The sequence below is a fragment of the Apodemus sylvaticus genome, chromosome 1, assembly GCF_947179515.1.
Source record: "Apodemus sylvaticus chromosome 1, mApoSyl1.1, whole genome shotgun sequence".
Lineage (NCBI taxonomy): Eukaryota > Metazoa > Chordata > Mammalia > Rodentia > Muridae > Apodemus > Apodemus sylvaticus.
Window position 1 is genome coordinate 136,253,124 of NC_067472.1, and position 26,193 is coordinate 136,279,316.

At 41.2% G+C, this 26,193-nt stretch overlaps 1 protein-coding gene across 2 annotated transcripts in view; it reads left to right on the plus strand.

Annotated features, from left to right (window-relative positions):
• Positions 1 to 7,233: 7,233 nt before the first annotated feature.
• Mctp2 (multiple C2 and transmembrane domain containing 2) overlaps positions 7,234 to 26,193 on the plus strand; it is a 230,825-nt gene continuing 211,865 nt past the window's right edge. Inside the window, exon 1 of one of the 2 annotated variants that reach the window (XM_052160741.1) lies at positions 7,234 to 7,408. The gene's annotated coding sequence lies outside the window, so the exon portion shown is untranslated. Of the gene's footprint in view, positions 7,409 to 13,236; positions 13,301 to 26,193 lie in introns of those variants that run through there. The other variant, XM_052160751.1, reaches the window with a different exon arrangement.

Genomic DNA, 26,193 nt, shown 5'->3' on the forward strand with positions numbered 1-26,193 from the left:
CCCTGTCTTCCTGCTGGAGGTGGACTCTACAAGTTCCCTCTTCCCACTGTACAGCATTTCAGCTAAGATCCCTCCCTTTGAGTCCTGAGATCTTCTCCCATCCCAGGTCTCTGGTACATTCTGGAGGGTTCCTCTACCTCCTACACCCTAGCTTGACTGTTTCCATTTTTTCTGCTGGCCCTCAGGGGATTTTCAATGAGAGACACTGAGGTAGAACCACATCTTGAAAATTCATTAAAAAGGTAAACACTAAAAATTCATCTGGAATAAGGAGACAGGTAACAACATGTGTGTGTGTGTGTGTGTGTGTGTGTGTGTGCTCATGTACACAGCAGGTCATATTTAACAGAAATTGGCTGAGGAACTCTCCTCTCCAAATCATCTCTTCTATTTTTGTGCTTGGTTGACTAGGGATCTCTTCACTGTTCTTCATTTTAAAAGCAGCTGAACAAGAAAATCAAATTAACCAAATATGCTTTTTTTAAAAAGAACATACCCTTTATAGCATGTTCACTTTTCCTTTTAGTTAAGTGTTTCCAGATAGGGAAGTAATTGAGTACCTCTATGATGATTAATCTTGTCAACTTCTTTTGTTTAGTTTTTATTTTTGAGATCACAATATAATTACATTTCCTCCTTTCCTTTCTTCCCTCCAAATTCTCCCATATACCTCTCCTTGCCATTTGTCAAATGAATAAGCTCTTTTTCATTAATAGTGATACATACACACACACACACACACACACATCTTTCCCAAATATAGCCTGCTTAGTCTGTATAGTGTTACTTCTATGTATGTTTTCAGGGCTGACCACTTGGAATTGACTAACAAATTGGTGTGCTCTTCCATGGGGAAAACTTTATTGTACTTTTGCATTGCTGAGTCACTTGTAATTCTTTATGTGGAATTAATGCCTTGTGGGCTTTTTCTCGTACATGTGGACCTGTCTATTTGTTGTACCTTGTTCAGCTCATGTTTGGGCAGTCATGTTGGTTAGTAATTTTGGATGTAGCCTCTGACATGACTAGAAGACACAATCTCTAAGACAACTTCCCAAATCTTCTGGCTCTTAGAATATTTCTGCCCTCTTTTCTGCCTTTGGTATGGGGGTGTTTTGATTGGTTGTCATTTTGTGTAGTGGTCTATCTGTTACAAAGAAAAGTTCCCCTTGAGGAGGAGCAACAACTATATTATTTGTGGTATAAGAAGTATTTATAGGTTGTTGTTAAGGATTAAGCTTATTTAGTATAATAATGGTTGTAGGTTCTCCTCCAATAACTGTGACTTGCCCAGCACTGAGTAGTTAGCTAGGTTTCCTGTTCCAGCCTTGGTCTTCTCTTGCTGAGCAGGTCTGAAGTTCAATTAGAGACCTGTTGGTAACTACCAGCACTGCAGCCGCACATCTAGTGTTCCACACTGGTTGTTTATGTGCTTCTTAGGTACAATAGCTTACTAGGACCTTCTGTTACCATGGAAGCTGGCCCCCAGAGAGGAGTTCTTCAGGTTAGTTCCACCTTATGGACCTCTAGGGTTTGCAGTACATGGGTATGTTCAACAATACAAACTTACCTTTCACCTCTTGTGGAAAACCAATGGCCATAGAATTAGGTTATATGCTTGGGAGTCTACAGTTATCCCTGAATAACAACCAAAAGAGGGTTTCTTGTATCTAGTATTCAGCATTTTGTTAGGCGATCTTTCACTCTGAAAGGGAGCCTTGTCATTCTCTATGAGAAAAGTTCATTAAAGTATGTATTTATACATAGATTATATGTATTATAGTTTTTCAAAGAAAAATTATTAAAAGTATAATTCCTAATGACTTTCAGACACACTTATTGTTATTTTTACTTGCCTTCCTCCTCTCCCTGAAAAGCCTCATCTCTTTCTTATTTCTCTGATTGTCAATTTAATTGGATTGGGAAAGGCAAAAATGAATAAAGTGTGCTTCTGGATGTGTCCATGAGGAAATGTTCTGGAGACAGTAGGCATGTGGGCTACACCTGAGGTGGGCTGTGGAGAACTTCCCTGAACATGGACTTACCCATCCTCTAAGCAGAACCGCCAAGTGAAATAAAAGGAGGAGGGAAAACATCAGGTGATACACACCCTCAGCCTTTGATTCCAGGTTCCTGTGATGTGAGAAGATCCACCAGGTCCTCTCTCCCAGGGCACACTGAAGTCCTCATCAGTTAGAATAGATCATTATTGCCTTTAACTGCTGTTTTGTTTTTGTTTGTTTATTTTTGGAGGAGGAGAAGGGGATAGGAAGTATTTTGGGAACATCAGGAAAGCCTGATTAATCCAATGTAAATACTAGGAATTAATTTAGTTTAAGATGAAACTTCCTACTATTTTATTTCATATTTTGAACCCATATTTTCTCAAGATGTAGCAACATTAGTCATTGTAAATCTGAATCTAAACAATTCCTAAGCAAGTAATTGTATGCCAGGCTCGCTTAGATATATTGCTTTATATACTTAATAAGGCTCCATCTAGTTCCACATTACTTTGTAATCACTAATTAGTGAATCTGTACTTTCCTTGTCGGTCAACATTCCTGCCAGTAATGGGAGGTTAGATACATTAAAACTCACACAAATTACATGTCCTATATAGGCATGAAGACTGACTGATGATATATGTCCAATGCTTGTTAGTGTCTTTAGTTATAAGTTTGCTTATTATTTCACCCTGTGTGTCTATATTAACATGTTCTCATTTCTTAAGTATACATTATGGAGACATTCCTAGACAGTTCTGGCTTCATTCCATGATTGTTGTTTATCTGCCAGCTGTCTCTGTGAGCATCTAGGTTCTGTCCTTCGTGGTCTTTCTCATAGGCCCTGAGGCTGCCTGGAGCTCCTCCCTGTGAACTCTCTCAACAGTATTTTCTACATGTTCTCTTGAACTTGACTCTTAGCATGTACTTTCTAGCCTTTTCAGGCTTTTGCACCCAAATTGTCTCCCTTTGGCACACTCTATCTGATCATTTGATAATGCATTTCACCGTTAGGCCAAGCTCTGGGGCTCAGAGGATAAAAGCCATTGTAGGTTTTTCTTTCTTTTTTCTTATCTTCATAGCATTGATAATAGAGCTTGAAGCACTGTTGACTAGGGGCACAGACTAGTCACCTGGCTTCTGGACACAAGCCAAGGTTTAGGGATAGGTGAACTTGGATGTTTTGAGTTGGGCATGCATTGTTGGGATTATTTTGTCCTTTCTTTTATTTTGCTAGCTGGGCGCACTAAATGCTGCAGATTATGTTAGTTATGAGACTGTGTCAGGGACCAGGTTGCTTAGTGATGGAGGCGTGGTTGTCATGTAGGGTTGCTTATGACCCTGCTATTCCAGTCCAGAGACTTCTGCTTGCTCCTTCTCCCACTTCAGGAAATAAATACAGCCAGTAGTAGCTCCTCTGGACAATGAGCAAAGACATATTCCTGGGATATTGCTAGGAGTGGGACATTCTGAGTCAGGGAGGACAACAAAGTCCTTTACTTATAGATCCTATAGGATGCAAACAAGCTGTTCCTTGTGGGAGTAGCCTAAGACTTTTGCTCCTGTGATAAGTGACACTTTGGATCATCTTAAAACAGGCATAGCAGTTTAAATATATTGACCCTGGCAAGCAGTCCAGATGTAAAGTCAACAGCCCATTTGTCAAGGTTCACTTGTCACATGCCCCACAGCAAGGTTGTCAACATACTAGCACAGGCCAGTAAAACTGAACAGGGACCAATGACAATTTTGTATAGCCTGAAACCCTCTCTTGGTGTAGGGTTTTGAACAGTTAGCTAACTGGATGGGATTTGGTCACTGATGTGAAACCAGTGAAGGAATCCTGGGCAAAGCTGGAAAATAGGAAGCTTTGTTTTGCTTCATGGACCTGAGTAAGCTGATCAGTAGATCTCAAGATGGAGCCGTGCTTTTGGTCATTGCATTCCTTGTCAACAATCACCATATGTTCATCTGGTCCATCAAATTTTCATTCACACCATCCATAAAATCTGATTCTGAGCAACTTATTATCTGTCAACATTTTTGGTTAATCATCTTGTGTTAAATACATGTCTAGGTAGTTGAGATAGTTTGCCATTCAGAATGATCATAAATTCTATTGATGGCTTCAGGAGAAAAGTTTTGTGCTGTGCTTTGTAAGTCATTCATTTTCTCTGAGGGTTCCTCCTATACCCTCGAGGATGGAAGCTGCAGAGGAAAACAGCTGTCAAGAGCTGGAGCTAGGTAGGAGTGACACACCTGCCATGGGAAAAGGGGACTACATGACAATTATACAATAGAAAAAGGCCTTGAGTAAATAGAATAGGAAAAACTGTTTGCACTAACCATAAAAGGCGGCCATTTTCTCAGTACCATGTAACAAAGTGAGTACACGCCCTTGTTACACTATACACATCTGGCACTTGGACAACAGAATAAATTTTCCAATGGTTGTTATCCTGACAGATATGTGCACCTCAGTTGTTTTTCAGCTTCTACCATCATTGTTCCTGGAATGATGAGAAACTACAATGAAGGGAAATGTGAATGATATCAGACGCCAAGGTCTAGTCACTGCTGACATCACTAGCAGAGTCAAGAAAGCTCTCTATTGGGCAGTAAGGGGATTTGAACTCTAAACATTAACCTTGGCCTTCCCTCTGGACTTGGGTTGGGCTGACAGCTTGACAGCATGACCAGCTTGGGTAGGAAGATCATGGAGATCCACTATGGTCCCTTGGGGCAGGGAAGAGTCAAAACTCCAGGTTTTCTGATTACATTGGTTGTTGCCTCTTTCTAGGAAAGATGAACTTATTCCGACATCCAACATTCTACATCCTGGGTAACTATTGATTAGAATGTGCCCCGTTTAAATAATTCTGCAGCCTTCAAATCTGCACAGTGCATGGCTAAGGTTCTTCTCCTGCAGTATTGCTTATAGAGGATACATGATAGACAATGGAATTGTAGTTTGGTTATGTACACAATGGCATACGTGGGCCCTACAGAGCATATATTTGCACTGAACATTTAAAAGACAAAGAGCTGTTAGGAGACTGTCCTGAAGCCAGGCACCCATTGCCTAATGTAGGAAAGAAGTTTATCTAGAAGTGGGAAATCTCCACTTCAGCAATCTCACTGACCACAGGGGCTGTTTCTTGAGTGACCACAGACCTTAATTGCTGCTATGAATTATGAAGGCCAGAGAGAACAGGCTGCCTATAATAAACTCGGGAGGTTTTACTTTTTTAAAGTAACAACGATTACATCATTGATCAGTGCCCATAAAGTAAGACTCAGTTCACAACCTGTTTAAATCAAGAAATTCAAAATAACAGCAGCAAATTAAAAATTGATCAGCCACATAGGGTTTTAACTGTAGCCATGAGTGGTGAGGTAGGAAAACTCAAGTACTAAAACAAGAAAATCATTCTCAGAGTACAATCCTACTGAGAGGAGGCAGGCAGGTAATATCTTTGGAGAGGTAAAGACAAACCCAACATTAGAAGGCCCACTCCTGGGGCAGGGGTGGGGCAGGGGGGTGGGGTGGGCGGTGCTTTAGACATCTCTGTCTGTAGCCCTTTCACTTTTTATGGCGTTTAATGATTGCCAAACACTGGGAGGCATTTTCAACCTGTGATCAGGCTGTAGGAACCACAGAACAGTAACTTCACTGGGGCAGGAGATAGATACAAAAGTCTCTGGTGAGGCTTGCTTAGTGTTTTAATTCATTTGTATCTTTAGTCAGCTTTAAAGGAACAGTTGCTACTTTTAACAGGCTGCTGTTCTCTGGATTTCCTCCATTAACTTGGCTCTCTAGAGGCTCAGGACCTTCAGGGTAGTGGATACATCCTATTTTGCTCTTCTGGGAACTCAATCCAGGCTTTCAGGGAGAATCTCTGCCCCTGTCTTCATTTTAAATCAGAAATATTATGACCTGTATCAAAGGTATGTAAACATTAATTATGATCAAGTATCCCGTTGCAAGTACCTAGACAAGGGCAGAGCTGACTTTCTCAGCTATTAACTATTGAGTTAAGTGGGCTTTTCAAGACCAGTCAGTGGCTTTCACTATTTCTTCCTACATTCAAATACTTTCTTTTTCACCCCTCCTAACTTCCCACCTAAGAGATATAGTCATTACCTTGTCTTTACTGAACAGCTACCATGGACCAGAGGCTGTGCACTAGCTTTAGAATTTCTCAGACCCTATGAGATAGCTATATTCAAATTGAGATTTCTTAGAGGTAAGATTGCCATTCCCATGGTTGGGTGATCTGCCTAGGTACCATTAGTTGTTGGGCCAGGATTTGGTAACAGGGCATTTAGAGTTTGGAGCTCAGAATTGCACCAAGCACACTCCTCTGGTGTCACAGATTTCCTATTCCCACAGTAGCCTATAGAATGCTACAGCCAATCTGTCTCACAGCCAAGGAACCCTTTCTGTTAACTCCTGTATCTAAGTTCAAAACTGCTGCTCCCAGGAAAGGTGAGTCCTTAATCTTCCCAGAGTCTTCTGTAGCTACCCATTGGAGCACAGGATGGAAATGGGGGATGGGGTGGGGGTTGAGGGGCAGCAAAATGGACAAAGCCAGAAGGGAGCAAGGGGTGCAAAGGGGGAGGGGGTGCACCAAGGAAAGAAAGAAAGGCAAATATTTACTGAGCACCCAGGGATAAAATATTAAGGGAGTATCTTTAGGTCTCAGAGTCCTTAGAACAACTCCCAGGCCGCAGAGCATCTCATCCTTGGAGAAGGGGACAAGGCCCAGCAGATCTGGGTGACTGACTTCCATTCACCGTCTCACCCACATGGCACAGGTTTCCTAGGTTTGATCCCTTGAGTAACTCTTCCTAGGGTTGTGGTAGTGAAAACAAACGGAAGCTGTTCTCTGCCTGATGGTCTTTTAGGACCAGCCTAGAATCACTGTGAGATCTCTGAGCCTCAGTGAAGAAAAAGTGTTTAGCAACTACAAGTTTGCAAGATACACTCATCCTCTTTCCTTCCTTTGACTTTTAGGACACACCTTCCTCCCCAAACCAATCTAAAGGAATGATTTCGAGTAATTGAGCTCTGCACGCCCAGCTAGCCCAGAGAACAGCCCAAACTCCTTCCTGTCACACCTGGCAGAGTCACCCGCAGCTCCTCCCCCAACCCCCGCACTAGCTGGGAGGAGGCTCCAAGGTGACGCGACCGCCTCCTCCCCTTTAAGGCGGGGCTCACAAGGGGGTGGCCGAGGAAGTCCCGCGGCTCTTGGGAAGCTCCTGGCTCCTTTGCATCAGGGCTACTTGGTGTTCTCCGGAGCCTCGACCACAGCCACAAGGGACAGCAACGGTGGATCCCACGCAAGCGAGGGGCGCGCCCCCGCCGCGCTGTGCTGGCCTGGGGTCTCAGCCTCAGACAGGTGAGGGCGGTGGGTCACCTGGTCACGCGCATTGGCAGGGTAGCAGGGTCTTGAACAGTCTGATACTGAGGCTGGACCTCGTTCTGTTTTAAGCCCAAATGGCAAGTTACGAATTTTAGGGGCTCGGTATGGGATTTAACAGCATTCCTAACCCGTGGTTGCCGGCTCGGGGTTAAGAGAAGTGTATTTTGGCCCAGAGACAGTCACGAAGTGTTGGCGAACTTGAGAGGGCAGTTTGTCACAGCGTTTCTTAACATTTTAAAGGCCGCACAGACAGGCTTCCCGGAGTCCAGGGGAGTTATCACCCCATTGCTTCTCGAATCTGGACTTTGCAGAGTTCAGTCCTTTGATTGGATGGACTCTGATGCAGTCCGAGTTCCTGAAGATGTAGAGGAGGCTCGCCTTTCGGTCTTTGCGCTGGCATTTGCTCATTTAGAGGAAAGCCTTAGAGTAAGCGTAGGTCATGGGCTCTCAGCCACATTACCAAACAAAGCAAACGTGGTGACAACGGTAGTGAATTTGCAAAACTGAGTGTTTCTGCAGTTACTTCCCTGACAAAGTCCTTGCTGTTCGGTTGTTAAATAGAGCTCGGATTTCACAAGGTGAGTTTTCTCTGTAAACCAACCGGCTCCTCTGCGGTATAAGGATCCAGCTGCACCTGGATGCTGGATGCTGTGTACCCGTGAAGCTACAAGCCTTCAGACACTTCAGGGGCTACAGGGCTGCTCCGTGAACCCCGGGGCATTGTAACCCTGGTTTCTCCAAGCATATAAAAATGCAGTCACCTGCATTTATCCTGTAGGGATCTCTGGAAGATGATACAATTAGCATTCAGGCCTTGATTGGGTCAGCGGCAATTCAATTAAACAAATATTGTACACCTGCTAAAGGCAAGCCGTCTAAAGAACAGGCTGAGCTAGTGTTTGGCAGCCAGGTGTTAAGACAAAGGAAGAGAGGATCTTAGAATGTCTACAACTTACAGGTGGCCTTTAGAAAAGCCCAGGGCCACATTTATAATTGCTTCAGCCCGGTCACCTCAGGTAAAAGGTGCCATATAGGGAAAAATGCAAGTCTTAAAGGAGTGTGGCATAAGTCACATGGAAAATAATGATGAAACCTGTCAGTAAATAAAGTTAAGAATCAATGAGGATCAATTATTTAAAGGTCTCTATAGACAAATAGGGCCCAATTATATAAATAGACACATTATCTTATGGCATGAAATATACATAGTAGATACCAATTTCCCCATACAGATAAGAAACGGAGGCAAAGAACAAGTCAATAATTTGGACAAGGAGGTTGACCTAGAAATGGACTTGTGGATACATCTGTGCTGTTTTCATAGTCCGTGCTATAGTAACATCAGGCAATGTAGATCTGAAAGATTGGCTGGAAATGAGAATTCAGTTATGTACAGAAAATCTGCTGCCTCAGGTTAAAGTAGGCTGAAGTGAAAAAACAATGGTTTTGTTGTTATTGTGATGGTAAACTGTGTCCCCCCCCCCCCACCTAGGACAAGTATATGGACAGCTATTTTTTTTTTAAAGGGAAAATTATGATGTGACTTCTTTGCTACAAGTGGAGCTGGTTACTTCATATATATTCTTTCTATGATATATATTGAGATACTTCAACAACTTAGCTTAATTTCTTTCCTTAGCTGGGAAGTGATTAAAGATACCATTGTCCCCTGGAAAAGACCTTGTGTTTGCATGTAAACCTGTCTCTTATTAATAGATGAATACCAGTAAAAGACTCCATTCATCTTTCCTCTAGACTGTCTCAGAAAAGAGAGCACACTGTTCAGATATGGCAAAGACTCCTTAGCATTCTCATGTCCTGCTTGTGTGGAATCCGGGGCACCTCTGCTGACCACGTCTCACAGTGCGAGCCACGTGGAGCCCCTTATTAACGTTATTATGCTCTGTAAAATAAGTTAAGCTAGAACTCAGAATCCTATTTCCCGTCAAGGAGAATGTTTGCATTCTTAAAACCTTTTCTGCAATTACTGCTAACTAAACACAAAAAAATATCAAAGGTGTCCACAGTTTAATTACTTTTGAGATGTTGCGGGTTTAACTGATGAGAAAGGGTTTTTGCCTGTGTTGAAGTATCAGATTACACATTCTGCCAGGATCACATGGGTTTGATTCCTCTATTTCCAGTGAAATTGACAGGGCATCCTGAACGCCGCTTTGTGAACCTTTAGCATCATCGGCAGGAGTTGTGTATAAACCCACGCTTGGTTTGATTACAGACCAATGGTGATAGAGATGGAGAAGTTTCCAGAAAATCCATAGGCCCCAAGTGTGTCTGGACAGTGAGGCAGTGGGGGCTGAGGATTCTGTGTATCCTGAAAGGCAAAGCACTTGGGTACCTGCTTGGAGACGATCAATACAAAATTCAAACATGAAGATGAATATTTATTTAAATGAGGATGAAATAGACAAGAACTTGATTCTCTCCCTCTCCCTCTCTCTCCATCGCAATCTTATTCGGTAATTTATGAGAAATGTTTACAGAGCACGCTTCCTGTTTGTAGTCTGGGTTCCTCTCTCCTGAGACTGCTTAGCATCTGCCAGCTGCTTGGACCACAGAGGCCTATAACAGTCTTAGGCTGAAGCTCTTGTATGTGAGTGAAGGGCAAGCTGGTGTTTGAAGGCCAAGGACTCCTAGAACCTTGGATAGAGGAAAGGTATCTGGGTGGAGTGGCAGAGGCTCCTAGATTGTTAGAGACTCTTAGCACCTATGCCTAGTGAACAACCCAGATATAACCTCTAAGGCCTTCCAGGGATCTATTGTCTGTTTAGTTACCATTTATTAAGGATTTCCTGTATCTTAAAGTGAACTAAGGGCCTTAGTGCTCAGTTCTCCTTGTCTCCAGGACAGGGCTTCACTCATCACAGTGCAGATGGTGCTTTCATGAAGGATCTATGGGAGCCTGTGCCTGACTTCAAATGACTGAGTTTGTAGTTGATGGTGTTACTGAGTCTAGGAAGGGTTTTTTAGGTGAGCAGATGGCTACAGGAAGCCTGAATGTCTGTTGTTCTGTGTTGTTTTTATTGATGTAATGGTGTATCTTAGTTCTCATGGTATCCTTTCAGACCATCTGCATGAGCATCCCTGAGATAGCTCATTAGATGTGCATGTTCTCAGACACTATGCCAGGGCTTGGAAATCAACATCTCTGTGTATGAGCATGGAGGTTTTTATGGAAATACCTACCAGATGATCTCAGGTAAGATTATGAACCACTATAGAGTTTTAGACAACAGAGCGGGCAAGAGATCCCTTTTGATTGAGAGTCAGAGAGAAGTTAGTAATAATATAGATGTATTACTGTTGCAAAACAGGTTAAGTATCTTCATTCTGAAGATCTTAAATCCAAAGGGTTCCAAATCTGGAACTTCTGAGTATTAGCATGATGCTTCAAGGAGAAAATCACACACCCGACAACTGTTTTAGTTTTGTCTGAGATTATTGAAAACATTGTATAAGATTACATGCATACTAGGTACAAGTGAAACCCAATGAACTTATGGATTGAACTTGAGTTCAATCTATAAGCTCTTTCATTGTAAATATGCAAATATTGTAGTATCTGAGAAATTATCAAATCACAAACTCTTCTGGCCCTAAGCATTTAAAGTACTTGTTTTCAGATATAATTAATGTCAGACGTGTATTGCTTATGTATATCACATACTTATATTGTGCCATTCATGCCCATGTTTAAAATGTTACTGTTTACTCACGAGGCCAAGCCCAAGGTGGGTTAAATCTTTGTTTTAATGCAGAGGCTGGGAAATTTAAGGAGAGAGCAAAACAGGCTTTTCCTCTGTTCACAAAGGCATGGGGAGCAGTTCCGGTAGCATTCAGGGGAAGGCAGTCTGGATCCGGAATCACCTTTCTCATTCTGCCTCAGAGAAATTCTCATGGATGCCATTGTGTTGTGTTGGTATCACCGAGGAAATATGAAAGGGGGGCGCGCGCGCGCGCGCGCGCGCGCGCGCGCGCACACACACACACACACACACATACAAAGAGAACAAAACAAAGAAACAAAATCAACCTTATTGGGATACACCTTTTAAAACAATTCTGTCTTTTAATGAGTACCTTGGGTCCCCATGATTTCCTTTAGGGACACATTTATTTGAAAAGTCCATATAACTTATTCCTACTACAGATGATTGAAATTTGAATGCATAAGTTACTTACTTGTCACTGTTTAAAAATAGTGGAAAGAAGCAGCTGAGGGGAAGACTGATTATTTTGCTTCTTGCTTTTTTGAGGGTACTTTTCTCTCATGGCAGGGAAGGGAAGCCAGCGGGACTGTGAGCAGGCAGTTGCATGTAGTATCAACAGACAGCTCAGGTAGATCAGAGTCAGCTTTATCTCTTCAGACCCACCAATCTAGGCACCACTTCCTCCATGTAGGTGCCATGTCCTCATATATTATACAAACTTCCCAAAGAGTGCCCCTAACTGGAGACCAGGTGTATGCATGGGGACTATTTCACACTCAAGCCCCAACAGGAGGGAATGGGCATAATTACATACAAGATGTGAGAAAGCCCCTTCCTGTAGCCACATTATGGACTAATAGTGTGCATCTTCAGTGGGTTTAATTGGGAGGATAGTTGTTATGGAGGTTGGGGTTCTTTAGACTTGCTAAGATCTGGATCTGGATTTGGGCAGGGGATAGAACTAGGGGCTTCCTGCTGATGGGGCAAGCGTTTGCTTTTAGACTCTTTTAAAATCAAACCCTCTCCCCAGTCTATAGAAGACTTGAAGGTGATGCTGTGCACAACCATTGCTCATTGAAAGATGGGCAGAAGAGCTGTGCCTTCTCTCCACACCTGTGGAGGTTTTTTCTTAAAATTCTCCTGAAAACAAATATTCACATTTAATCTTAAGATAGCTCATCTTATCAGGCTGTATAAGTAAGAACATATAGCTACAGATATAAGTATATTGAGAATGTTCCGACAGATGTTTGCCCTTGAGTTTGAACTTCAGGTTACTGTCTTTACCTCTGGCTATAAACATTGAACTTAAGATGGACAGTGACATTTAATTTGGATAGCCTCAGCTGGTTCATACTTGAATTCCATTTTGCATGTGGTCACTTATTGCTTGTCTTATTGTTAGGCAACCATGGAGATAAAGAGGAGATCAGATTGAACATAATAACCTTTCTGGACCAACAGACAAGTACTGGCTCTTCAACGCCTCTTGTTCTGATACTGTGAAATGACTTATATTATTGTTATTTAGGGTTTCAGGTTGTTTGCTCAGTTTAAGACAGTGGGGAGTATTGGAGGTGTGGATGGATTTGTGAGCCAAGTAGATATTCAAGGATGATCAGGTGAATGAGGGTGAGGAGGACAGGAAGGTCTTGGTCTTAGGAAGAAATTTGTACCAGTTTGGGAAGAAGAGAATTATGAATTCCATGGACCTTGTATTTGAAGTGACTATATGACTCTGAGGTAAAGGATTGGAACCTTCATACAAAAGTCTGCTGTCTATAAGGGAATTGTATAAGGTAGAGATTTGGAAGAATAGCTCTTTAGGTAATAGCTTATTCATTGCCTAATCATCACTCTATTCAATAATGCACTTGCTATGACAAATGAGTGAACAGATTGTATATAATCTACAACTAAATGGTAGGAAGTGGGCAGATTTGCATGACGTTACAGTAACACTTGGGCATTCCTCCCTCTGGCTAGGAAAGATGCTAACACAGTCCATTTCCTTTGAAGTGAGGGTGAAAGATGTTTTCCTCTGCCTTTTCTCTAGAAACAGGGGATGGATTTTCTTCCCACTGACCTTTAATGCGTTCCAAAGCCTGCGATGTAGCTGCAGAGAGAACTCCTCTTAAAGGTAAAGTAAGGCAGAGCTAGCAAAGGAGTGGTGTGAACAGGGAGACTGTCAAGGCTGTTACAGAACCTGATTCATACATAAATCCTTAATTTTTCTCATGTATATATCATCTGTTTCATAAAATTGTGTTTTTTAATGTGACACAGATTGAGTGATGACAACTTATTGTGGCTGCTAACACATTTTAGCTCAACTTTTCAAATGCGGAATCTATAGATTGTCTTAGGGGTAGAGTTAAGTAGAAGGCTGTTTGAAATGTGCTGAAATAATTCCTGAAGAAATAAGTATCTGTTCTCACTGGATCCTGTATACAGGAGTTTTAATTGTGACTAAAACAAATAGCTCTTTAGACATTATAGCATAGGAGGGGAGCCAGACATTTCCAAGGAACTTCAAGTGTTGTTCAAGATGAGGGGCAGGTGCCATGGGCGCTAGTTGGGAAGGGCAACCTCTAGGCAGAGCTGCTGACCATAGCAGGAAGCGACAGGAGGGGTGGTTATGTGGGGACCTAAGGAGGAAGTTTGCAGCACACACTGGATGGATGCTTTTGAGGAACTACAAGCCCCAGTCATGCAGTTTCAGCATTGTTAACAAAATGAAGCAAATGAAAAGGAATGTCCGTGAGAGATCTGTCAACTAATGGTGAGACCCAAAAGGAAACAACTACTAAGTGAATATGTGTGTTGGAGCCTGTGCTCTGCAAAGAGACTTCTCAGCTCCAAGAGACAATGGAGAAGATCATAGATACCATAATCCTCTAAAGAGCCACAACAGAGCCCCACAAAACCTTTCAAACCCAAACTAATGTGGGCAGTAACTGAATAATGATTATGTAACACATGTTTGGCTTGGCGCATGATGAGCTCTTTTTCAGCATTATAAAATACGCTGGCTGGCATTTTAGATGGAGAACCTCTTGGTATATCACTCATGAACACTGCATTTCTTGCATCACAAAAACCACATTATTCCTATAGTAGCTTTGTTTAGGGTAGACTAATATGCATCTATTGATATAAATACGTTAGCTCAGCTTCCTAGATTATGGTCTGGACATGATCTCTGGGGTCAGCTCTTGTTTCTGTCCCATGAGTGAGTGATAGCCCAGAGGTGATGTAATCATTCCCCCCTATTCCCCGCCACCCCATTCAATTACTTGTTGACAGAGTCTGTTGGATAGACTGTGTCTATAGCTCTCTGTCTACACATCTGTCATTCTGTGCTCAAATGTCTCTAGTCTCTTGCTTAAGCATGCCCCGTGATGATCTTGCCCTGACTCTCCCCTTATCTTCTTTCTGGTATGCATCCATTCTGATTTCCTTCCACAAAGCTGAGTGTTCTGAAGGCTGTAGGAATCCATGGTAGACCTCACCTGCAGCCTTTGGGTCTTGTCTGAACACGTAGGATCGTCTGGCATTTCTTTCCCTCCCTTCAGTCTCAGGTGAGCTGGCAAAGACCTGGGAGAGAAAGAAGGCTCCCAGGAAGTTTTCTATGTTAATATTTTATAAGATGTGGGAGGGTTAGGAAGACACATTATGAATTGTCTTTAAACCTTGTCAACTTTTAATGTGTAAAACAACAAAAACAGTTTGAACAAGAAGGTATGACTCAGGTCATTGCTAACAGATTGGGAAGTTTGATTGCATCATCGTCCACTTCCTTTCCAACATCCAGCCTTATTTCAGTTTCTAGCTTCATCATAAATCCGGGACACCGCCTCACTATTTGATCACATGGCTTCCATGTTCCATTGCCAACACATTGTTCATTGGCAGATTGTACATAGTGGGAGAAGTTACTTGTTTTTTTATAGCTTCCATTCTGGTGTGTTTTGTACTCCATGTAATCAGTCTCCAAATCCTCTTCCAGTTGCGGCGTAATCTCAATCTCTCTACTCTGTAGCATCCCGACTCATGAGGAGTCATCCTCATTTGACTGAAGAGGAAACAGGTACAACTTATGGGTACAAACAACCAAGTTGGTTGGTGTTCAGGCCAGTATTTGCCTGTTTAAATATTTCTCCATTATCTCGCTTCAAATCAGCTCTACTTTAGTCCTTTTGCTGTCTTGCTTCTTATTGGAGTTCAGGATTCACGACGACTAATCCCAAGACCTCCGTGCCACCAAGACTCATTACAACAAATATTTTAATATTTCTTCCGCTTGTTGGATTTTGAGGAGGGTGGTTGGTCTGTTCCTTCTCAGGTTCAATACCAAGGTGAGACTTTTCAAAGCATGAGAGACAGTGATGAGAATGGTACATAAGATGAAGCCTTGGGCATCCTGCTGACTCTGTTATGGAGATGGGAATGTATGTCTTTGATTTTATAAAAAAACACTCAAATATGTATGTACTTGCACACACACACACACACACACATTTTAAAATTAACGTTCTTGCCAGATTGTGGGCACCCAAAGGTAAATATTTTTCAGTGTTTCCTTTTCTTAATCTGACCAAATGGGTGTTATAGATTCATGATTATTCAAATGAGTCTGTAGAAGGAAGCCTACAACCTCCACATTTGTTTGTTTGTTTTTTAAATATTTTATTTATGTATCTGAGTACACAGTAGCTGTCTTCAGAAATACCAGAAGAGGGCATCGATCCCATTATAAATGGTTGTAAGACACCATGTGGTTGCATGAATTGAACTCAGGACTTCTCTGGAAGAAAAGTCAGTGCTCTCAATTACTGAGCCATCTCTCCAACCCCTCCATGTTTTATTCTTGATTGTTCATATAAGATCAAGTCACTCTCTGGTTTTCTTTTAGATGAAGCAAGCTTTTAAGTAGGAACAGTGGTTGACATTTCAAAACTCTGGAAATATTTTTGCCATTGATTAGATTTAGGTGCTTATTTATATATCCATAAGCATATGGGTGCATTTATCAAATGAGTCTTCAGTATCTACATTACACAGCTATGGTTGATGTTCTAGTTTTTCCAGTCTTAGAGGGTGGGCATTATTCTTATTCCCAGAAAGGCATAATTCAAGATCCTATTATTTTTGTGTCTTTGGAGACATAGTCTTAGCTTTTTAGGAAGCTATAGCTAATAGAATTTAATGGGAAGTGTGATATAATTAAAGCACCCACAACCCACACTTCAGCTTTAGTGTGCCTTTGAGAAGGACACAGCTTGTGGTTTGTAGTTACTCCGATAAGAAGCCAGGACCCTTTATGGTGCGTTATGAAGGGCTGGAGAGATGACTCAGGAGGGACCACACTTGGTGTGCAAGCAGGTGAGGACAAGTGGATCCCGGATCTCATGTAAACGCCAGGTGTGATGGGTCCTGTTTACACATCCAGTGCAAGGAAGGTCGAGATAGGCAGGTCCTGGCAGCTGACTAGTCTCAGCCACGCTAGTCCAAATGAGGAGCTTCAGGTTCAGTGAGAGGCCCTGTCCTAAAAAATAAATAAATAAAATGCTGTTCCTACACCCACAACTGACATTTGACCTTTAGAAACAGGCATATGCAAATGCCTGCACCCCCCCCACACACACACAGCTTGATTTTTATTTATTTATTTATTTAAGTTTTACCAAATAGAGATTATGGGTGTATATTTGTGGGAGTTTAGAAGTTTTCCAAGATTTTCACTGACCACCCCTAAATCTGGCCAGTCAGAAAGCCAGTCTTCTTGTCAATTAATTATGTCCTGCTTGTGGCTGAGGGTGAGCTGTGAACTAGTGCCCATAAAGCATTTGGCAGTGTGTTCATTTCCTGATGCATGGCAAAGCATGGTTTAAACTGGTACGCAGCACATCGCCCTGTGTACACGTCTTTATATTGTTGGCTGGGGTACATAAACTTCTTGTCCTTTTTCTGGATGTGAAGATCAGTGACTAGTCTGGGCTGAGTCACAGTTCATTGCGTGCTTCCATGCACAATAACCATTTCCTAAGGCATGCCTTTTAAATAAATGTGTTCACTGTTGAATGGGCAGGGAGATAATAGGCCATTTTTGCTGTCATTAATGTGTCATTTAAAAAAATACTTCCGGGGGCTGGAAAGAAGGCTTAGTGGTTAAGAGCACGTACTGCTCTTTCAAAGGTCTTGTGTTTGTTTTCCAGCACGGCTGGCTTCAAGCCCCCATTTCAAGTAGAGGCTGTAACTCCAGATCCAAGAGACCTGAGGTCTCTGGTCTCCTCAGGCCTGTGCATTCACAGGAACATACTATAAACACACACACACACACACACACACACATGCTTGTATATAATGTAAAAATTAAAAACCCTTATGTTTGAATAAGAGTAGAGTTTAAAAATACCTTCGAATTTGATTAACATTTTAAAGCCTTAAAGTGTCTGACATTTCCTATCAGATTCTAAGAGATTCTCTGAAGTCAGTAAAACTTGTCCGGCTATGTTTAAACAGAAAAATGTGTCCAGATTTTTCTCTCAATTCAATGTGTCTTTCAAAGGGTGCTCTCTGAGGTAGACATGGGATAGAACAGTTAAAAAAACTTCTACCCCAGGCAACCAGTTATAGAGGCTTATACTGTTTGTACCACCCTTGAATTTACCAGCATGGTGGTGAGAAAAGTCTCAGTTTTGGGCTGAGGGTAAATCAGAGTTCAAATGTCAACTATGACAGGTAGTAGCTGTAGACATGATTGTCTCAACAGTTTTGTTTATAAATTAGCACTGAAAATACTTACATGGTGGCACTGTAAATATCATTAATGACAGGTGGGAGGAAGTGCCTTGTATATGACAGTTACTGTCTGTGTTCCTCTAACACATGGAAGTGGGGGAGTCTGGCTTCTCAGCATTGAGCGGCATACAGAGAGAGACCCAGTGTTGCTGAAGCTTCTCCTCCAAGCTTAGAGATCTGTGAACCAGGGTTTTAGCCTATGTCATTTTCTAGTGCCATTAAATTATTGTTTGAAAACTATAACAACAGCAACACCAGAGTAAGGTCCCTCCGAGGAGACAAAAAAAAAAAAAAAAAAAAAAAAAAAAGGTTAAATTCAATCGATGGACTTAACTTGAGGCCACCATTTTTAAAGATGAAAGCCTGGCTGTTGGTCTCCTAAAAACCTATCCAAATCTTTCAGATGGTTACCTTATTTTTAAGATGTTTGTTTTTCTCTTTTTACATTTCTTTTTTCAAATATTAAATCTTAGGTCAGAGCACAGAGAACAGACATGAGCATCCTATCCGAAGTGCTGGACTTAGTGTCTTCTTGCTGAGTACAGTATAATTTGGTGAATGCTGGAGTGCACCCAAGCCAAACTGACAGTTTCCTGGAAGATTAAACTGAGTCAGTGGCTTTGGTGAACACACACACACTTATTTCCCTAATTGCCAGGAGAGGGTTGGTTGGCCACCCTTTCATGTTTATATGGGACAAAAGTGAAAATAGAAATCGCTCTTAGTCTCAAAAAGTCTGTCTGAGATGGATCTGATGACTTGTGGTCCCAGATACACGAGGGTGGGAAGTTGAGGCAGGAGGACAGCTCAGTGAGACCATGTCTCAAAATCAAAAGTTGAAACTGAATCGAGGCTAGCTACGTGGTGGTACAGTACTTTCTTGGTATGCATAAGATCTCAGGTGAAATCCAGAGGAGAGAGTACATGTCTCCCTAGAAAATTAGGATTCCTTTTCATGACAAGATAATCCATGGTACAGTCCTGGGGCACAGAGAAAACTTTAAAGGCAAGTAAGCCACTTAGACCAGGGAGGAGGGGAAATGTGGAAATGCGTCCTTCTGGGGAGGATAGGAGGAAGGAAATGCAACCCACAGCAGCTGTTGGGAGAGTCCTTTACTGTCCACCTGCCCCTTCCATGGCCTGCATGGGCTGTACTGTTGAGTGTTTTGCTATACTGCATGTGTTAGGGAAAGACAATGTGAAAAACAATATATCACCTCCCAGGATCCAGGACCTTAAGTGATGGATACCTAGATACAAGGCAGCATCCTGATTAAGAATGCTGAGCTGTGTGGATGAGCCTGCATCTTGTCTGTGTGCCACTCTGCAAGTTGCTTATAGCTCTCTGTGTTTCAGTGAGCTAATCAGTGCAATGGAGGCTGCTAACAGTTATGAGGATTATATGACAATATCCCTAAAGCATTTGCTCCTGACGCCAGAGGCATCATTTGCTCACTGTGAGGGGTATCTGCAGTCATTACAACTTCCCATCCTCATGGTGAGGAGGCTTGTTTTAGCATTAATGAACCGTCACGTGTCCTGTTGGCTTACATCAGTAGACCCTATTAATTGCTTCATATTTAAAACTCATTTACAGCATTATATTTCAGTGAGATTTCTTGAGACGTTACTAATCACTTTTGGCTTTTTTCAGGTGGATCTTCTCAGGGGCATTGCAAAATGCACTCTTGGGAGTTATCAGTTTTAGCTGTTTACAATGAGAATGTCCTCTTCATTGAGCTGACAGCCACGCCGATGGAATCAGAGTGGGGGGGGTAAATCGATGTGACCCTTCTGAATGATGAATGCCTTTAATGTGAAGAACGGCATTCTAAAACTTATGCTGAGGGATGCTGCTCTAATGGGAAGTCATATAAATACTGTCCTGGAGGACTCACCCCAAGCCTTGCTACTGAGTAGCTCCTTTGGTTGTTGTGAAACAGAAGTGGCATGAGCTTGTCAAATGTCACTGGAATTAGTCTGTGACAAATTTAGATTTGTCAGTGAACCATGGTTCATATAAGAATAAGGCACATTCAGTAATTTGTATTTTAGGCAATTTGGTGTGTATGTACAGGTGGGTGCGCATGGGAGTGTAAATCTGTGTATGTGTGTGCAAGTGTGTCCTGTGTGTGTGTGTGTGTGTGTATTCATTTGAATCCATTCTTGGGCATTTTTTGGGAGGAGAGGACTAGATGTGTGCTTACAGATTTGGCATCCTAGGAGTCTCTGCAGTTGGTTATGGATGCCTCTCCATTTTAAGAAAGTCAAGAACTCCATGGCCTATCTGTTGACTGCAATTTTGTAAATGGCAGTAATGGGAATGGCGTGTTCATTATTAAATGATTTGGAAAAGTGCATTTGGGATGTGCAGTGGGGAAAACACACTCTACCCTAACATAACTACTCTCCTGCAGTTCTTTCTGGGCATCTAATGGGGCTTTTAGAGAGATAATCATTATTGATCTAATACCCATATTCCTTATCATAGAGCAATACTCCTTTCCTACAATCTGTGATTTTAAAAGGTCTAGTGGTTATGGCACCTGTTAGGTGGATGCCATGCACTGGTCTCTAGGCAGGCTTGGATTTATGGTAAATATCCAGACATGATAAAAGTGGATTTAATTGTCTACTTAGAGAATACACTCACCTTTCTGTCCTACCCCTCAACCCATCTTCCATCTGTCTAATTGAAATATAACGATGCACTAAGTATTTATATGGACCAGAAAAATACACTCCTTAAATTCATATCTCATTGGGATCACAAGTACATTGGGTGATTAAGTAAACAGAGTATGTGATAATTTTGGATCATCAGGTCTATAGTAGATATCAGCAGGCATTGCAACAGAAATTACTGGGCAGAGGTGCTGCTTTATACTAGAAGGTGGGGTTTGGCATTAGGCCTATGGAAGGGTACTTTAGGGATAGGAAGCTTTTTCTGAGACCTCAGAGAGCGAGTGTTTGATCTTTGCCAGTGACATTACATAACAACATGAGACCATTGGCACAGAATTCCCCAACTATGACTTCAATGATTTGCATCCATGTTCTCTTTCTTTTGGTGTTTTAGCATTCTTCTTCATGTGAATAGGATAGGACTGGGGAGGACTGGGCAGGACTGGATAGCGCTGGGAAAAATTGGAGATTCTGAACCTGCCAGGCAAGGTCTTTTACCATGGGTCAGTGGAGCCTTCTTCCCAGGTATAGCCAATGTCAACTGAACTTTGTACCTCCTGGTACCTCATCTGTGTTTACTCTCAAATGACAGTGGTTGGGTAGGTAAGCCATGAGCGAGGGCTAGGCTTTTGTTCATTTATCTTTCTGCCTAACACTTGGACGTTCCTGCTTAATGCTCTCATCTCTATGTAGCACTGTCCTGTGAGCCACTGGCTGTCAAGGTTCTCTTCATTCAGGTCAAGATACCTGCCAGAAATGAGAGCTCCCTCTATGTCCATTTTGAACTTGTCAATTATAGAGTCCTTTCTAGCCATTTCTATTATTAATGAAGTTTGAGTCATAGCATGTGTTTTGGAAAAGAAACCCCAGCAGGGGGTGAAGCTCAGTCAAAGGGCAAGAGTGAATTAGGGATCCTTCAAGACCTGTCAGAGAAGGAAACTCACCCATTGCTGTAAGTTCTCTTTTCGGTGGTTTGAGAAGATCTCTGTATTTTTTTTAAATTGATTACCTCTGTGTACAGAACAGCATAATATTTCTTTAAAATGGGAAGATATATATAGATTATAGATTTACAAGGCAGAAGAAATTTACTTAAGTATTGAAATTAAACTTCATTCTCTTTTGAGCTTTTGAATTGTACAGATAGATCTCTATTTTTAGTCTTGTTGTGTCTCTGGATGGAGCTAAAAAAATGTAACACTCCCTTGCAAATAAGAAAGAATTGTAACAAATTAATGATGAAACAGATTAAGTTGGTTATATTTACCTTCCTGCTACATACCTGTGTGTTGTTGGTAGCAATCTTTTTGTGAGCATCTTATTCTAGAGAATATTAAAATCTCGGATAATATACATGGACATCTATGTCTTGGCTGTGGAAAAAAAGAACTCATTAAACATGTTATGTTTTAGTTACCAATGTCTATTACATTGATGGTTTTGTGAAAAATCCAGAATATTTTTGATTTTTGTATAAAATCTGTTTCAATAATATTGAACACTAATAGTGTTGAAACAGATATCAAGTCACTTAGCAGGCTCATGTCCTGGAAGTTGTGCTTCCTACTGAGTCCTATTCTGGAATATACCATCTCACATAGCTGCTGCTTCCATTCCTCTCAGCTGCCCATCAGAAATCTAGGCATCATGATGGCAAAGAATATACCTCCCCACATAATACAAACTACATCACTGTGTCCTACTGTTTTACTGTTTTTATATATGTTTTACACACACACACACACACACACACACACACACACACACACACCTATAATAAAAAGAAAAAAAAAGTAAAAGTGGAAAAAATCAAATATTCTGCCTTGTGGAGGAGTCGGCCATTATCAGTGGTTCTAAGTTTGTTTGCAGTTGAGCCTTGATTGACACAATCTCACAGAATTTTAAATACTGTTTAGTTGGGACTTTGTGTGTTCTTCATTTATAAATGTCATCAGGGATTTTTTTAAGTGGCTCCCTAGCACCCACAGACAATTTTCAATGGCTAGTTTGATAAGTGAACCAAGAAGTCTTTCCTAGGTCTATTCGGAAACCCGTCTTCAAATCCGTAGCACTTACTATTCATCCCAGACCAGGTCTCCTAGGCCTGGCATTTATGCACTTTCCATGGCCCCATTTGTCATCTTGAGCAAGCCCAGCAAGACATCCTAGGCTTCTCCCCAATCATGGAATCCTTTAAATGTTCACATGGTGAGTGTGCTTTGGGATTTGGAACAGAAGATTAGGAACTGGACATTTTCTTTTCTTTCTTTCTTTCTATTTTTTTGAAAGTTCTCAAAATTTTTTCACTCATTTTCTTTTTTTAAATTAGATATATTATTTATATTTCAAATGATTTCCCCTTTCCTGATTCCCCCTCCCCAAAAGTCCCATAAGCCTTCTCCCCTCCCCCATTACCCAATCAACCCCCTTCTGCTTCCCTGTCCTGGTATTCTCCTACACTGCTGCATCGAGCCTTTCCAGGACGAGGGCTCTCTTGGAAATCACTTGATATGTGAAGTGTTTCTTGGGTATTCTGAGCTTCTGGGTTAATATCCACTTATCAGTGAGTGCATACAATGTGTGTTCTTTTGTGATTGTGTTACCTCACTTAGGATGATATTTTCCAGGAAATGGGCATTTTCATATAGATTTAAAAAATATTAGTCTACATATTAAAAAATTAAGTTAAAACTGGTGTCCCCAAAGAGTCAACACTGGGACTACTTGGGAAACAAAATTTAGCTAAATACTTTCTCTTCAATACTACTAGGACATGAGGTTGTCGGTTTTCAATTGTATTATCCCAGGGAAGTACTTTTTCTCAGATAAATGAGATACTGTGTTTCCTGAAAGGTGACATTACTCAGAATATTAGAAGTGGCCTTAAATAATGCACTGGAATTTTATGTTTTTTTTTTTTTAAATAAAATTCAGCATAGCTGAGCTGAGTTAGCAAATCCACAGCGGAGCCCAGCAAGTTTATAATAAAGATGACCCATCGAAACTGTCTCCATTGTGCTGTGAAATGTGAATTGGAGTGGACTGATAATGTAGAGAACAGTGAGAATGTCCTTGTCATCTAGTTTAAGCAAACATGGAAATGAGAAGTGTTGCTTGTACTCTACTCATCAGGAAATAGCGGTCCTGGGGCCCACAAAGCTGCTCAGTAGGTGAAGGACAAGCAAGGGGACCTGAGTTTGGTTCCCTATCACCCAAAAGCCAGGTGCTGCAGTGTTTGTCTGTAACTTCAATGCCAGGGGCACAGAGACTTGCAGATACAGGTCTCTTTCTGGTCAGTCAGACAAGGCAGCACAGCAATGAGGTCCAGATACAGTGAAAGACATGGGTTCAAAAACAACCAATCAACCAACCATAGAGAGCAATAGAGATGTGCTGATATTGACCTCTGACTCCTGGACACATGGAAAGATAGATAGATAGATGGATAGATAGACAGATACATAGATAGATAGATAGGCAGGCAGGCAGAGACAGAGACAGAAAGACAGAGAAGAAATGGCTGTCTTTAGTTGTATTTGTTTGAATGACAAGAGCAGCTTCTGAAAAGTCAGAATGGACAGTGGTAGCCAGTGAGAGCCAGCCTTATTCATTGTACACAATGAGAAGAAGAAAACCATGTTCATCGGAGGTTGGAACCAAGCTGTAGATCGAAATATCTTGTTTAACTGAAAGCTTTGTCTTAAAGGTGTCATTGTCTAGATCTAGACATTCATCCAGTTTAGCTTAAAAATCAGTTTAATAACAATATTTTAAACAGAGGCAAAGTTTACAAAGCCTAAAATTTACCATATTAAGTGTGCTGCTTGGTGACGCTGAACATGGCCTGAGCACCACAGCTCTGTCTCTAGAAGTCTCATCTAGCACACCTGCAGCACCTTGAGGGACCAGCACCTCAACCTTTCTTCCCTGTCCCCGATTCTTTCATTCTACTCTGTTTCTGTTTCTAATATCTGAATACTCTATGTGTCAGATCCAAAGAACTCAACACATGTTTGTGTGTGTGTGTGTGTGTGTGTGTGTGGGAGGGCCTGGTATGTTTTTCTTTTTATTGAATTTTAAAAATTCAATATATTTTTTAATATTCCCTTCCTTTGCTCAATTCCTCTCAGATCTTCTCCATCTCCAAAGCTATTCACCTTTACATTAATTCTCTCTCTCTTGAAAACCAAACCAACCAAACAAAAAACCTGTAAGACAAAAAGAAAATGCTAGAATACTTTCTCCCTCACCACCCCCCCCCCCCCAAGATCATGGAGTCAACTTTGCTGACTGTGGTATTTCGTTTAGCATAATGGTTTCAGAGTTTATGAATATTATAAAATCATAACTGGATTCAGTGTTCACTCACTATTTGCTGCTTCATTTTATTCTTTTCCAAGGACACACATTTTGTTCAGATGAGAATTTCTAGTAGGAACACTAACATACATTTCTTTGAATGTTTACTTTCAATTCTTTTAGGTATGTATGCTGACCTGGAATTTCTTTAATGATAAGACTTAATATTTTGGAAACTGTCTATATAGTTTTCCAAGAGATATTCACGTTGCATTCCCCAAATAGTCTCCAAAGCTTATCATTTGTCAGGTCCCTGCAGACCCTGGGTCTTCTCTGTTAGGTTGTGGGATTTTTAGTGTGGTTCATTGTGATTTTCATTAGGCATTCTCTAACTAGTCACTCTGCAGAGCGCCACTCTTACAAAAGCTTAGGATACATTCAGTCTTTAACACGGAGATTTCATTGATAAAAAATTAACTTGGAAAACCAAAAGATCCGGATTCTGGCCATGATTCCAAAAGAATTAGCCAATTAAACTTTAATTCTGTTAGATAAGTGTTAATTAGGCCACTACTGACCACTAACCATTAGAATCCAGATCACAGAGAGGAGAAGAGAAATCAGTCAGAAAAGTTCCACTTATTCCAGTTTGCCGTGATGAGACTGCTTTTCAAAAGCCTCAATCCTTTTTAACTCTGAAGTTTTTAACCTGGCACCTAAATTATAAATGTGACGTGGACTGTCTTCAGATATAAGCAGGATTACCTGCAATTAAAATAACAATTGATAATTATAACAGAAAGATTAAGTCAAATGGTAATTATAAGATCTTAGAGGCTGGATTAGAGAGATAGCTCAGTGGTTAAGAGCGCCATCTGCTCTTCCAGAGGTCTGGAGTTCAATTCCCAGCAACCACATGGTGGCTTACAACTATCTGGAATGGGATCTGATGCCCTCTTCTGGTGTGTCTGAAGACAGTATACTCACATCCATAAAATAATTTTTTTTTTTTTAAAGAGATCTTAGAGGCCTAGAGTAAAAACAAAAACAACCAAGAAATACTTTGTAAACTAACATCGTGAATGAAAAGTGTGTGCTTTATGTTTCTTCTTTTTATGGTCCTTGGCTCAGAAACATAATGTTAAGTATTTATACCTTAGAGTTAATTTGATTTTAAGTTTTTTTATATATGGCTAATTAAGCAAGTTTAATTCATGTTAACCAGTTGATACCATTTATTATAAC